Source organism: Talpa occidentalis, unplaced genomic scaffold, assembly GCF_014898055.3.
Source record: "Talpa occidentalis isolate TD23 unplaced genomic scaffold, MPIMG_talOcc4v2.1 talOcc4.1292, whole genome shotgun sequence".
In the NCBI taxonomy this organism is placed as follows: domain Eukaryota; kingdom Metazoa; phylum Chordata; class Mammalia; order Eulipotyphla; family Talpidae; genus Talpa; species Talpa occidentalis.
Genome location: NW_023601314.1, coordinates 1 through 15080, shown reverse-complemented (window position 1 = coordinate 15080; position 15080 = coordinate 1). Strand labels below are relative to the sequence as shown.

The window sequence follows — 15080 nt, the reverse complement described above, 5'->3', positions numbered from 1 at the left end:
TCCCACAAGTTCAGGCATTTCAGCAGCCTGGGACTCTGAATTCCACTTCCTCCTCTCAGTACAATCACTTTTGGACTCCTTCCCTTGCACTACAAACAGATACCCTGGGGAAGGAGTTTTGATAAACAAGGAGGGAAAAGGACTTCCTTTCTTTAACGAATCATACCTGCTCTTGATTTCTAGTCAATGGCTTCAAACAATTATTTACTCACATTTTGTTCAGTTTTTAATAGTTGGGTTTTTTTCTTGGCTATTCTAATACCAGCCATTCAGTTGTGGCTGAAATAATAAGTCTTTCACAATTCTTATTTCTGGGACTTTCAGCTGCCCCAGGCCTGAAGGTGCACGGATAATCCCCCGCTTCTACAAAGAGATGATGAGTGTAAATGGTGTCTTGTGAACAGACCACAGGATTGAACTGAGCTACTCTAGACTTACATTTCTTCATTTGGTAACAAGGCATTTGGGCATTAGGCATTTGGACCAAGCCTACCACAGCTCCTAAAATAATATAAATCAGTGAGCCATTTTGTAAGCAGTATGGGTCTATTACCTACAATAGATATAGAAAAAGTAGAATTTGGAAATATTAAGTATAAAAATCTAAAAAAGATATATTCTCTGTGGTTTAACATAACTGAAACAATGGCTTCCATGTATTTTAAAATATTTTGAAGCTAAAACTTTGGATGCTCTGAGAACTACCTATTCTATTTAGACTTAGTTAATGAAAAGTCTTACTTATCATGCATGCATTATCAAATACAAATAAAATTCAATCATATAGCACAATACATAAAAAAATAAAATTAGCTATTTTAGATAATTTTAAGTTTTTGAAAGGGTGGTTAATGCAGTTTGAAGTAATGAAATTTTAGATGAATAATACAACTAAAATATCAATGAGAATTTCACTGAATAACCAACTATTTCTAACTGCATTTATTTTTTTTTTTCAAATTATTTTGAAAATAGGTAGCATCAGTTTTTTGTTGTTGTAAATGAACATAAATTTTCATGAGAAAGTAGAGTACACTTACCAATGACAGTAAAACTAACCTGTCATGTCATATCGGAAGCAAGAGGAATGGTGGGCCAAATGAAACAGTAAATTGCAAAAAATGCCAGCCATATTATTATGCTTCCCCAAATTGCTATATGACTAAACTGCAAAAAGAAAAATATCATAGAAACACTTCAATCTTTTCTGTTTAAAATATAACAGTCAACTAACAAAATATATGATGTCCAGGACACCATAGAAAATTATTGGTAATCTTTCAATTTCTTGATAGATTTATTCAATTTCAGGTTCTTTTAAAGAAAAAAAATCTTTGAACAGAAATCATTAAGAAGGATATAAATTTGAACTTATACATGTTCTGTGTGAATTCTGGGACACTCGCATAAGTTGGATTTCTAGACCAAACCAGGAAGACTTTCTGTTTCTATCAACTATGTATGTCATTCTGGTTGAGCTGTTGGCTGGAGCATCACTGTGCAGGTCTAGTTTAGGAACTTGTACCAAACTCTTTAATGCTAAATGTTAAGGAGACAAATCCTCCTGTTGATCTGATCTGTTATTTGTACAGTTTGTGTTAGCAAAGGAATGGTAAGGAAAATGACTAGGAGACTTAGGTTCTAAACTTGGCTCTCTGGGTGCACTGCATGCCCACAGGTCTCAGATTGATCATTTTATCATATTTAGCTAGAAGACATTACTTCTTAAGGTTTCAAGTGTGCTCACCTTACTAGGTACAGCTCATTACTAATCATATCTGAACAACAAAAACAGAGAAAACCACAATCTGCTATTTCTCAGAGTTTTTTAATGAAAAGTAATTTTTTTCACTCTCTTAAAAAAAATAACATCTTTAATGATTCCTCTGATTAAAAGGAACCAGTCTCCTCAAGGCTTTCTCTTGTGATCAACAGATGATGGAGAAGAGAACCAGTTCAAAACTTTCAACTTTTCTAACACTGCAGTGCATTTTCATGTAATTTTTCCCCTGTAGTCAACCTTAATACATTAGCTGTAAAATATTTCTCAAAGCAGTTATGTTACAGGGCAACCCTGATATAAAATGGGTTGCCTGACTGTGGGTCCTCACCTGTGCACTTAAAAGGGACTTACACTGCAGGCACACACAAAAGGTTAACAAAGGTTTATTTACAAAGGAAAGGGAAATGAGGAAATGTACAGCTCAGGTAGAAAAGAGGGAGATAAATTCTTAAATGCGTCCTACCCATTCTGCCGACCTGGAATCCCAAATGGAATCCCGCCAAGACCAAACCTGCCTGGCCAAGAGCACGAGCCAAGTGCCCCAGACCCCACTAACAAGGCTGGTTTTATTTACAAACAGATAAAATGGCTGCTTAACTCTGCCCTTAGGTCTTTGCAACTTCCCTTTGGGGATCATGGGATTTGTAGTTCCCAGGGTCTTGATGGAGTGGGGGTGGCATCCACAAAGCCTATATGGAGTATGCTCAGGACATCCTTTCCCCCTAACAGTTACAGTAGCTTGCTACTGTCCTAAGAAAATGGACTCAACAGGCACCCACCTTTAAGCCATACAAAATGCCTCTCATTGCATTTCATGTATATGTGAAAATAAAGGGTCAGATAAAACCAAGCCAAAAATAAACCATCTGACTGTAGAATTGTGACTACCAGAAAAGGAGAGGGAGGGAAGAGAACAAAGTGGGGAGTGAGCTATGATAGTGGGGGACTATGAGTGCTGGGGTGATAGGTGTGGTATGATTATAAATATAAATGCTGTAATCCTATACCTCTGAATCATATACAGTATTACAAACCAATGCAACCTCAATTAAAAAAAATGTTACAATTAACTATCATTAAGAATATAGAAGCCCTGAGCAATATAATTATCCACCTTAAAATTATTGATATTAATAGTTCTCTGTATTTTACAACTAAATATAAACATTCATTTAAAAAAGTTAGCATGAAGCAACTATCTGGATTGAGGAAATATCTAAATATCCTAACGAATACTCACTTTATTCCAAGACATTGTCTCCAAACCAGCTTTCAGACAAACAGTAACTATCACATACTGTGTGAGGTAAGAGAGCAAAGGGGAAAGAGATTGGAAAAATGATAAAAAATTAGAATCCAAACCCCACCTTCTTGACCCCTTCTCTCCCCCCCTCCCCTGACACACATACACTCCCATGTCTGGTGAACTCTCTTGTCATTTGGTTGCTAAATTTTAGTTGTAGGGGGAATGAAGTTTTTCAAAAGATGTTCTGGGTTTAGAAGTTCATTAACATGATGAATCCATGCTTTTAAGCACTTATATTTACATTTTTTAAAATAGTATGGAAGATTTGATTCTTATTAATAATCTAAGTGACTGATTAAAAAAAAAAACAGTTGAGCAGAGTAGATTGAAATAGCTGAAGAGTATCTTGGCTATTTATGCCCCTTCGCATTCCTATATTCATATTTTAGAAATGACACATCAAGTCTCTAGGGCTTTTAATTGTGATTACAATAAATCCATCTGAAGTGATCTGACTTCTTTGAAGTATTGAGTCTTCTAGCTAATGTTCTTGTATATTTCTTCATATAGATGTTCTTAATGTCTCCAGTAATGTTTTACAATTTTCCTTAGAGATCTTGAATATCATGTATTAGATTTGTTCTTATGTTTCCCATATGTTTGATAGTATTTTAAAATAGTATTTATTTTTTTAACTTTACAAATATGTGTTGGTGGTACACTAAAATTTAATTGATTCTTAAATATTGATCAGTATCCCAGCAACAGCCAATCTCTTTTTATTGATTGTAATATTTTATCTGTAGATTTTATTTTGTTTCTATCTTCATACTCGTCATCTATGATTTAAAAACAGATTTTGTCCCTTTCCAAAGCTTAGGCTTCTTGCTTCATTTTCTTTTTGTATTGACTTAATAACTCCATTACAATGTTTAAGAGAAGTGGCAATACTGACATCTTAGTCTTATTCTGAACCTCAAGGAAAAAACTTTCAGTGCTTAATTAAGTATGATTTTGTTTGCAGGATGTGTTCTTATAGAGCAACAGAGTGATGCACTGAGTGCTTTAAATCCTGCATTTGAAGTTGTCTTTGATCATATCCATTTCTCATCAGCATTCTAGTAAATCCCCATAGATAGGGGTGGTGCCTCAATAGATAGGGGTAGATAGGGGTGGTGCCTCAAAGGTTCCAAGGCACCAGTAGAAAAGTTCCCCATCTACTGCTCCAAGTTTACCTTTGCCAATACACTGCACCTCCCTTTCCTAACACAGTTTGCACTGTGCGCTGAATCAGATTCCACTGGAAGGGGGCGGAGCAACATGGCGGCGAGGAGACTCTGCGAGTAAGATCTCCCATTAAAAAAAGTGAATAGGGAGGAAAAGCGGCAGGTCCCAGTGAGAACTGGGACACGGAAGATAAACGGACGACTCCAGCAAACTGCCCGAAGAAGAAAGTTGCCATAAAAGAGGACGAGAAGGGAGGGAAGCGCAGAACCCTGCTCCCCTCCCCCGCCCACAGAGGCGGCACTCTCCGACCCGCAGAGAGGAGGAAACAACAAACCAAAACGACCCACAAGAACAAACGACGCAGCAAGCGGGACCGTGAGTGGAAAGGAACTATTGCAGCCACCACACCCTGTGAACGGGAGCTGAGGCGAACCCTGCAGGATCCGCCGCGGCGGTGAGCAAACGGCTCCTGGCGCCATTAGAGAAGAACAAAGACCCCTGAGACGCACACACAGCCCGGGCTGCCGGTAAGCTGGCGCGGAAACGCGGTGCGCTCGGGGAGCTTGAAAAGCAAGTGCAGACCTGGATCGCGGCTGCCCAGGTCCCCGCGCCTGCCACCTAGGCTTGCGGGGAGACGACCTAGGCTTGCGGGGAGACGCACGGAGGTCCTCACTGAGGTGAAGGTCCCTCCCTGAGTGAGCAGGAACCAGGCGCCCAGGCACGGGAGCAGTGCAAAAGGCGCCATTCCCGCGCCACTGAACTGGGCTACAGCCCGCGTCCTGGAACTGAGGGCTTTGAACTGAGACCCGGGGCACGAAAATTCGGGGCGTGGGTTCTACACGACGGTGGGGCACAAGGCAGACACAGCACCCCAAAGCTGTTGAGGTGTACCCTACCATTCCCGCTCTGTTCTCTGTCCCACGGGGTGGGGGGAGGCGAAAAACAGCCCCCCAAGGACAATAGGAGAGATCTCTGGCGCCACCTAGCGACCAGGAAAAAAAAAAGTCACTAACACCCTATAAAACAGGACATTTCTTAAGACTGCTTGAAAAGGGCAGAAGGTTTCTGGAGGACCCAGTGGCCAGCCGGGAAGTTATTCCACGCCAGGCCCCTTCCGACCAGCAGTCTGAGCCCACAGAGGGAGCAGGCACCCACGTCCGGGGCAGACCGGGTGCGCAGAAGAGTGTGCCTGAAACCGGAGGCGCAGGGACTGCATCCCGCTTCGCCATTTGAGAACAGGGACATTTCTTCAGTAAAAACTGCCTAAAACCAGCAGAAAGCTCCCCCAGAAGACAGAGATGGCTCCTGGAAGAGCCAGAGGGGAGCGGAGAAGTTCACCCAAGATGTCAGTCAGTCCGAGCAACACAGTGTCCCAACGCATACGACAAATTAGAAAACAGACAGTAGGGAGTAGAAGAACCACACGCAACCTAAAAACTCCTCAGGAAAGAAGCACACCACAAAAAGAAAACCACTCCCCAGATTGCAACGACAGCAACTTGGAAGAACTTCTGAGCCTTCCAGAAAGAGAATTTAAAATTGCCATGATTAAAAAAGTGATAGATCAGAAGAAGGAAATTGAGTCCCTAAAGAGGGAAGTAAGAGAAATGCAGGAGATCAAAGAATTAATGGAGGAACTAAAGAACTCTGGGAAAAGCAATGAAAGCAGAATAGATGAAATGGAAGAACGAATAAGTAATCTTGAAGACACAGAAATAAAAAGAACCAAAACAGAAAAGGAAAGAGAAGTACGAAGGAAAAAGAATGAAGAAAGACTTCGGAACTATCTGACTCCATGAGGAAAGGAAATATAAGAGTTATAGGAATTCCAGAAGGAGAGGAGAGAGATGTAGGAACAGAGAAAATATTCATGGATATAATTGAAGAGAACTTCCCAAATGAGAAGAAGGAGCTGAAAATTGATATACAAGAAGCAAGAAGAACACCAAACTTCCACGACGAAAGGAAAAACACAGCAAGACACATAATAGTAAAGCTCCCAAGAATCCAGGACAAGGAAAAAATAATGAAGCTGACAAGAGGGAAGAAACAGATAACATTCAAAGGAAAACCAATCAGGCTGACATCAGACTTCTCTGAAGAAACACTACGGGCAAGGAGAGAGTGGAGGGACATAGTCAACAGACTCCAAGAAAACAGATGCCAACCAAGAATACTCTATCCCGCAAAGCTCTCTTTCCTCCATGAAGAAAGAATATGGACCTTCCCAGACAAAGAGAAACTCCGGAATTTCATTGCGACTAAACCCCCACTCCAAAAATACTACAAGGAATCCTAAAGCCAGAACCTCAGAGGGACGAATAACAACGAAAGAAGACCAAAAAAAAAAAAAAGTTATTAAAAGAATAAATAAATAAAATCAAAGGAAAGACAAACATAATGGCAAATACAGATGCTAACATATCAATATTAACTCTAAATGTAAATGGACTAAACTCTTCAATAAAAAGACACAGAGTTGCAGCCTGGATTAAGAAACAAAACCCAACCTTTTGCTGTCTCCAGGAAACACATTTAGCTACAAAAGATAAAAATAGGCTCAAAGTCAAAGGATGGAAAACAATCCTACAAGCAAATGGGCCAAAAAAGAAAGCAGGAACAGCTATACTTATATCAGATAAAACAGACTTCAAACTCAAAAAAATAAAAAGAGACCCCAATGGTCACTACATTATGATTAAGGGGACAATACTTCAAGAAGAAATAACACTCATTAACATATACTCACCAAACGAAAGAGCACCAAAATATATCAGACAACTGTTGTCCTCTCTGAAAACAGACATCAGAGAAAACACATATGTAGTGGGAGACTTCAACACACCACTATCAACAATGGATAGATCAACAAGACAAAAAATAAGTAAAGAAACTAAAGCTCTAAATAAGGACCTAGAGCATTTGGGCTTAACAGACATCTATAGAACACTAAACCCAAAAAAACGGAGTACACATTTTTCTCAAGCGCACACGGATCATTCTCCAGGATCGATCACATACTGGGGCACAAGACAAACATCAACAGATACACCAAGATTGAAATCATACCAACCATCTTTTCTGACCACGAAGGCATCAAACTAGAAATAAATCATAAAAAGAAGGCAAGGAACTATCCTACCTCATGGAGATTAAAAGCCACACTACTGGAAGACCACTGGACTAACGAGGAGATCAAAGAAGAAATTAAAAAATTCTTTGAATTGAATGACAAGGAGGACACCAATATCCTAAATGTATGGGATGCAGCAAAAGCAGTAATAAGAGGAAAATATATAGCAATAGAAGCTCACATCAAAAAACAAGAAAGAACTCAAAGAAACAACCTAATCTCGAAGCTCAAAGATCTAGAAAAAGAACAACAAAAAAACCCCAGAACCAGTAGAAGAAAAGAAATAATAAAAACCAAAGCAGAAATAAATGAAATTGAAACTAAAAAAACAATCCAAAAGATCAATGAAACCAAGAGCTGGTTCTTTGAAAAAATAAATAAAATAGACAAACCCCTAGCCAGGCTCACAAAGGAAAAAAAGGGAGAAAGCACAAATACACAGAATCATAAATGAAAGAGGAGAAATCACAACGGACACAGCAGAAATCAAAAGAATAATCAGCAACTACTATGAACAGTTATATGGAAACAAGTTCAACAATCTAGAGGAGATGGACAAATTCCTACAACTCTACAATCACCCAAAGCTAGATAAAGAAGAAATAGAACACCTAAACAGACCAATTACAAGCAGCGAAATTGAAATGGTAATTAAAAACCTCCCCAAAAACAAAAGCCCAGGACCTGATGGATTTACAAATGAATTCTACCAAACATTCAGAGACGAATTAGTGCCTATCCTTCACAAACTCTTCCAAAAAATTGAGAAGGAAGGGACAATACCAAACACGTTCTATGAAGCCAATATTACACTAATACCAAAACCGAATAAGGACAACACAAAAAAGGAAAACTATAGGCCAATCTCCCTAATGAACACTGATGCAAAAATCCTCAATAAAATTTTAGCTATCAGAATCCAACAATGTATCCATAAGATAATTCACCACGACCAAGTTGGATTCATTCCAGGGGCACAAGGATGGTTTAACATCCGAAAATCAATCAACGTTATCCAACACATCAACAAAAAGAAATATAAAAAACCATATGATAATATCAATAGATGCTGAGAAAGCTTTCGACAAAGTGCAACACCCATTCATGATAAAAGCCCTTGAAATTCTTGGGATACAAGGAACATACCTCAACATCATAAAGGCCATCTATGAGAAGCCAACAGCCAGTATCATTCTCAATGGTGAAAAGCTGAAAGCAATTCCATTAAGATGTGGAACAAGACAAGGATGTCCACTCTCACCACTGCTTTTCAATATAATACTGGAAGTCCTAGCCAGAGCAATAAGACAAGAGAAAGACATCCAAGGAATCCAAATAGGAAAAGAAGAAGTCAAACTATCACTATTTGCAGATGATATGATAATATACATAGAGAACCCAAAATCTCCACAGAAAAACTAATTCAACTCATCAATCAATTCAGTAAAGTGGCAGGATACAAAATCAACATGCAAAAGTCAGTAGCCTTCCTATACACAAACAATAAATCTGAAGAAGAAGAAACCAAAAAAACCACCCCTTTTACTATCGAAACAAAAAAAATCAAATATTTGGGAATAAATCTAACAAAAGAGGTAAAGGACCTATACAAAGAAAACTATAAAACACTGTTAAAAGAAATAGAAGAAGACACAAAGAAATGGAAAGACATCCCCTGCTCATGGATTGGAAGAATAAACATTATTAAAATGGCCATCCTCCCAAAAGCAATATACAGATTCAATGCTATTCCAATCAAAATCTCAATGGCATTCTTCAAAGAAATAGAACAATTATTGATGAAATTCATATGGAATCACAAAAACCCCGAATAGCCAAAGCTCTCCTGAAAAAAAAAGAAGGAATGGAGGCATCACACTCCCAGACTTCAAACTATACTACAAAGCCATAATCATCAAAACTGCATGGTATTGGAACAAGAACAGACATACAGACCAATGGAATCGAATAGAAAATCCAGAAATAAACCCACAGATTTATGGTCAACTAATCTTTGACAAAGGAGCAAAGACTATGCATTGGAGCAAAGAAAGTTTGTTCAATAAATGGTGCTGGGAAAACTGGGTCTCTACATGCAAAAGAATGAAGCTTGACCACTACCTCACACCATACACAAAAATCAACTCAAAATGGATTAAAGAACTAGACATAAGACCTGAAACCATAAAATACATAGAAGGAAATATAGGCGAAACACTACGTGATTTGCACATCAAAGACATCTTTACAGACACATCACCCAAAGCAGTGATAGTGAAGAGAAAGATAAACAGCTGGGACTACATCAAATTAAAGAGCTTCTGCACAGCAAAAGAGACAATAACAAAACAAAGAGAAACCCCACCAACTGGGAGAACATTTTTGCACCCAACACTAATGATAAAGGACTGATCACAAAAATCTGCAAAGAGCTGATGAGACTCAACAACAACAAAGAAAATAATCCAGTCAAAAAATGGGCAGAAGAGCTAAAAAGAAACTTCTCTGAAGAGGAAATGCAAATGGCCAACAGACATATGAAAAAATGTTCAACATCACTTGTAATCAGGGAAATGCAAATCAAAACTACCATGAGATACCATCTCACACCAGTGAGAATGGCACATATTAAAAAACTAGCAACAACAAATGTTGGCGAGGATGTGGAGAAAAAGGAACTCTTGTGCACTGTTGGTGGGAGTGCAAACTGGTCCAACCACTATGGAGAGCTGTGTGGAGATTTCTGGACCTACTAAACATAGAGCTTCCATATGATCCAGCAATTCCACTCCTAGGTATTTACCCAAAGGACACAGAAACATCAATTCAAAGAGCACCTGCACTCCTATGTTTATAGCAGCACTGTTTACAATAGCTAAGCTTTGGAAACAACCCAAATGCCCAAAAATAGATGACTGGATCAAGAAGATGTGGTACATATATACCATGGAATATTACTCAGCATTCAAAAAAGATAAACACATGCAATTTGCAGCAACATGGATGGCGCTGGAAGGGATCATGCTCAGCGAAATAAGCCAAAAGAGAAAGAAAAATACCGGATGGTCTCACTCATAGCAGGAATCTAGAAAACTTAAATAAGGGACCAGGAAAATGAATATAAGAAAGTGAAAATCAAAATCAACAAAAAACTATGAACCAGAGACACTTTTTGGGGGGGGGGGGCGGGAGGGGAAGGATTGGGTCAGAATGGGGCGTTTGCAATTATATGGGGGAATATAAAAATAAAATTTAATATTTAAAAAAAAAAAAAAAAAAAAAAAAAATTCCACTGGATCTTACACTCCCTGAAAGCACCAGGATTGTCTTCACTTACTGTCAGTGAATTCCCCAGGGTTCTATATTTGGACTTAGCATTTTACTCCAATTCACTAACATTGGGAATAGCGTTCAGGAAAATTAGGTTAATGACCTCATCATGCTGAGCCTAATAATTCTCCTTATATTTCTCTGATAGCATCACATTTTGATGTTTGTAACATTGGATTCAGTCCCCTTTCCTTGTTTATTTGCTATGGTGAATTACTTTGTTGTAATCTTTTGCTCTTGGTTTTTACTATTTTTCTTCTTTGTTTGTGTGTGTTGTATTTAGCTTTGAGAGATTAAGACTCCATGTAATCACTGTACTCTGGCATCTTAATTAGGAATCTCTTATATGTGTGTATATGTAGTTTCTTTGTGTCTCTAAATGTAATTTTCATGAGGATTTGGTTGGAGATACATACATACATACATACCACATGTATAAAAACATAGCTAACAAGCACACTGTGTACAGCTTTTAACACAGTGTTTTATTCATATTAATGAATGAATAAAACAAAACCCTATCTGATTTATTTAGTCATTTTCTTGGAGCTGGAAAAGGGTAAGGCCTGAAGAAGTAGGAGATTTGAAATGAAGAAAAATTGCACTATGCATATGTCCAAATAAATAAAGTACTATCAACCAACACTTGATGGTCAGAAATATGTAATTAGAGTTAAAATCACAACTAGTAACCTGAATTAATAGACAACCAGCTAAAGTAAAAGGAGGCAATATGCCAACAAACTGTTTCTTAAATGGAAGTCATACAAAAATGGTTAATGAGCTTGTTATTCTAAGATATATGCATACCTCATTTTATTGTGCTTCAACTTACTGTGTATCACAGATATTATAGTTTCTATAAAAGTATGTGGCATCTCTGTGTCAAGCCAACTCTAGTTGGCACCATTTTTCTATGTGTTCATTTCTTGTCTCTATGTCGTATTTAATTAAGGCATGCACATTGATTTTTAGACATAATAGATAAGTTTTCAATTAATAGAATAAAGTATAATGTAGGCATTACTTATACCTGCCCTAGGAAGCCAAAAAGATTTTGTGACTTGCTCTGTTGCAGTACCATGAAACTGAACATGTAATATCTCCAAGGTATGCATGTATTTGTTAACTGGGAAAAAGGATGCAGAGGAATATGTTTTTTACTTGCTTACAAAAGGGATAACACACTGTTGAATACATATCTACAATATTTAGAATTATCAGTAAGAAAACTACCAAAACAGAGGCAGACACAAATTAGAAGCCATAAAGGAAAATACTGATGCATTTAACTACAAAAAATGATATACAAACATATTCATGACAAAAACACCATTAAATGTGAAAGTGAGTAACCGGAAATTTATTTTTCTAATATATGAGAAGATATAACATACTCAACATATATTGCTAATAATTAATGTGACCAACAACCCAACAGAATAATTTGGTAAAGTAAATTAATAAGTACTACACAGAAAAAGAAATAGAAGTACATATTCATGCAACATGCTTACACTCAAAGCAAAAACTTCAATTGGATATCATTCACCTACTAGATCAAAAGGTGTCAGAAAACCATTACCCAGAATGGCACGGGGAACTGATATTATCACTAATTTGTACAACCTCTTTGAGGGATAATTTGGTAATGTTTTCAAAATTCACAGTAGCCTTTGATTAGCATTTATACTTTTAGAAATGTATCCTACATATATATTTGCTTCTGGGCATAAAGTATAGCCTTTGCAGCAATTTTTGTAATGGCAAATGTCCAAAACAATCATAATGTCCACTAAAAGAATACTGGTGAAATAAATAATGATGAGTTAGTTGTTCATATAAATAGCCTCAAAAGAATGTGGATAGGTTTGTGGGGTGATTCAAAACTATCACTGAGGCATGTTGTGTAATATACAAGCGAGATATAGAATAGCATCTCTTGCACAAAAATTAGGGGGGTATACATTTACATAAATGTTTTTTTCACATATCTAGAAAAATATAGCCATTTATAATAATTCCTTGAAAAGATATTGAAGCATGTGAAGTATTAAAACTCATGGATAGTTAGTTTTTATTCAAAACTATGAAAAGTATAAGGATAAACTTACTGTATAAATGAAATTTCCAAGAAACAAATAGTCTGTTGTGTGACCATCTAGTAATACCATATCTGAAAATTGAAAACAAATTTTATCCTTATGCAGCATGAAACATAGATTTTTAAAGTTATTTTTAACAAAGTAATCCATTCCAGACACCAAAAATATTTAATTATTGGACTAGTTTAAAGTGCTGTCAGTGTGAAAATGTTTAATTTTGCCTGTCATAAATGTGATGGTCTTCCATGCCTTACACTCTCCAAAACTGTATTAGGCAACAAAGAAATAAATCATAGAAATAAGTAAATTACAAAGAGTACATGAATGTGCTTATCAAGACCAGCTTAAAGTATCTAAACTGATTATTGAGTTGGGATCAAGCTGGCAGTGGGGAAACGCTGCGAGTAAGTCCTCCCATTAAAAAAAAAGAAATGTTAATAGGGAGGAAAGAGTCAAGTCCCTGCAAGAACTGGGACATTGAAGATAAACGGGCAACTCTGGCTAACTGCCCAAAGAGGAAAGTTGCCATAAAAGAGGACAAGAAGAGGAAAGCTCAGAACCCTGCTACCCTCCCACACACACTAAGTTGGCATTCTCCAGCCAACAGAAAGGAGGAAAGGAAAAAAAAAAAAAAAGAACAACCTACAGATCTAGTGGGACACTGAGAAGAAAGGAACTATTTCAGGCACTGCACCCCACGAATGGGAACTGTGGAGAACTGTGCAGGAATTGCCATTAGAGGAAGAAAAGAACTCCTCAGAGACCTACAAATAGCCCAAGGCCAGCCAGTAAGTTTGTGCAGAAAAGCAGCGTGCTCAAAAAGCATACGCGGATCAGGGCTGCCCAGGTCCCCGCGTCCACGACCTAAGTTTGTGGGGAGATGTGGGGAGCCTTCACTGAGGTGAATGTCCCACACTGAGTAATCAGAAACCAGGCGCCCAGACATGGGGCGGTGTCAAAAGGCGCCATTTCTGCGGACACTGAACTGGGCTACAGTCTGCATTCTGTATCTTAGAGATTGGAACTGGAAACCCGGGGCACAAAATTTGGGATGTGGGTTCCCCACGACTACGGGGCACAGAGCAGACACAGCACCCCCACACCGTTGAGGCGCTCCATACCACCCCCACTCTGTTCCCTGGACCCATGGAGAAAAAAACATTTCTGGAAGGTCACTAGGAAAGATCTCCGGCGCCACCTAGTGACCAGAACAAAATCACCAACACCCTGATAGTTGGAAACCAGAAATCCCCAAAACACCCTCAGGCTCTGAGAGAGATTGGGCCATGCAAACAGGGTAAGAAGGGAAATAAGGGTGGAGCAAGACCCCATTCTGGAACTGAGAGCCAGGCGCATGATCCAGGGTGGGGATGCACCATAGCAGCAGGCACTGCACAGTGTGACAGCCAGCGTTTTGGTATCTGATAACCCTGGAACTGAGACCTAGAGTGTAGAATTCAGGGTGCAGAATCCATACAGCTGTTGGCATAGCACCAGGTGAACATGGGGCAGCACAGCACCCAGCTTGAATAAGAGCCCCTGTGTTGAGGGGCTCCCCTCCACCCCCACCTCCATTTCTCAGAGAACCACTGGGAAAAAGCACGGGGCAGCAAGTATGGGTCTCTAGCACCACCTCATGACCAGAATACAATCACCAACTAGTTGATTCCCTGTTGGAACTGAGTAAATACAGAGGAGGGAACTGTAAGGGACAGTGCCCAGCAACACAGCAACAACACCATGGTGGAGTTTTGGCCTACCAGGTGCTGGTCTCAGCTGGTAAACAGTTTCTGACACCCTAAAGGAGCACTCCAAAGAGTTGCCCACCAACACCAGTGGCACAATGTCCCAATGCATAGAACTATTTAGAAAGCAAACAACAGGGAGAAGAAAAAATATAAATAACCAAGCAAGCCCGCAGGAGAAGGATACACCACAAAAAGAAATACAGTCACCAGAGCTTAACAATGACATGGAAGAACTTCTCGGCCTGTCAGATAGAGAATTAATGATCAGCATGATTAAAAAGCAGAAAGAAAACAAAAAGAAAAAAAAATGATTTGAGACAAGTAATCACTGAACTGAAGAATGAAATTAAAATCTTAAGAAAAGAGACTCAGGAGATTAAAAGATTACTAGAGGAGATAAAGAACTCTGGGAAAAACAATGAAAACAGATCAATGAAATGGAAGAACGGATCAGTACTGTCGAAGATACAAAATAAAAAGAGCCAAAAGAGACAAGGAGAGAGAAGTG

At 38.6% G+C, this 15080-nt stretch overlaps 1 long non-coding RNA gene across 1 annotated transcript; it reads right to left on the bottom strand.

The window, feature by feature from the left end:
- Positions 1-1046: 1046 nt before the first annotated feature.
- Positions 1047-12890, bottom strand: LOC119242640 (uncharacterized). Its single transcript, XR_005124535.2, has 3 exons — positions 12834-12890; positions 3024-3080; positions 1047-1167 (listed from the first exon to the last, which is right to left on the bottom strand). It is a non-coding gene; the product is annotated as an uncharacterized LOC119242640 (long non-coding RNA).
- Between the last annotated feature and the right edge of the window lie 2190 nt (positions 12891-15080).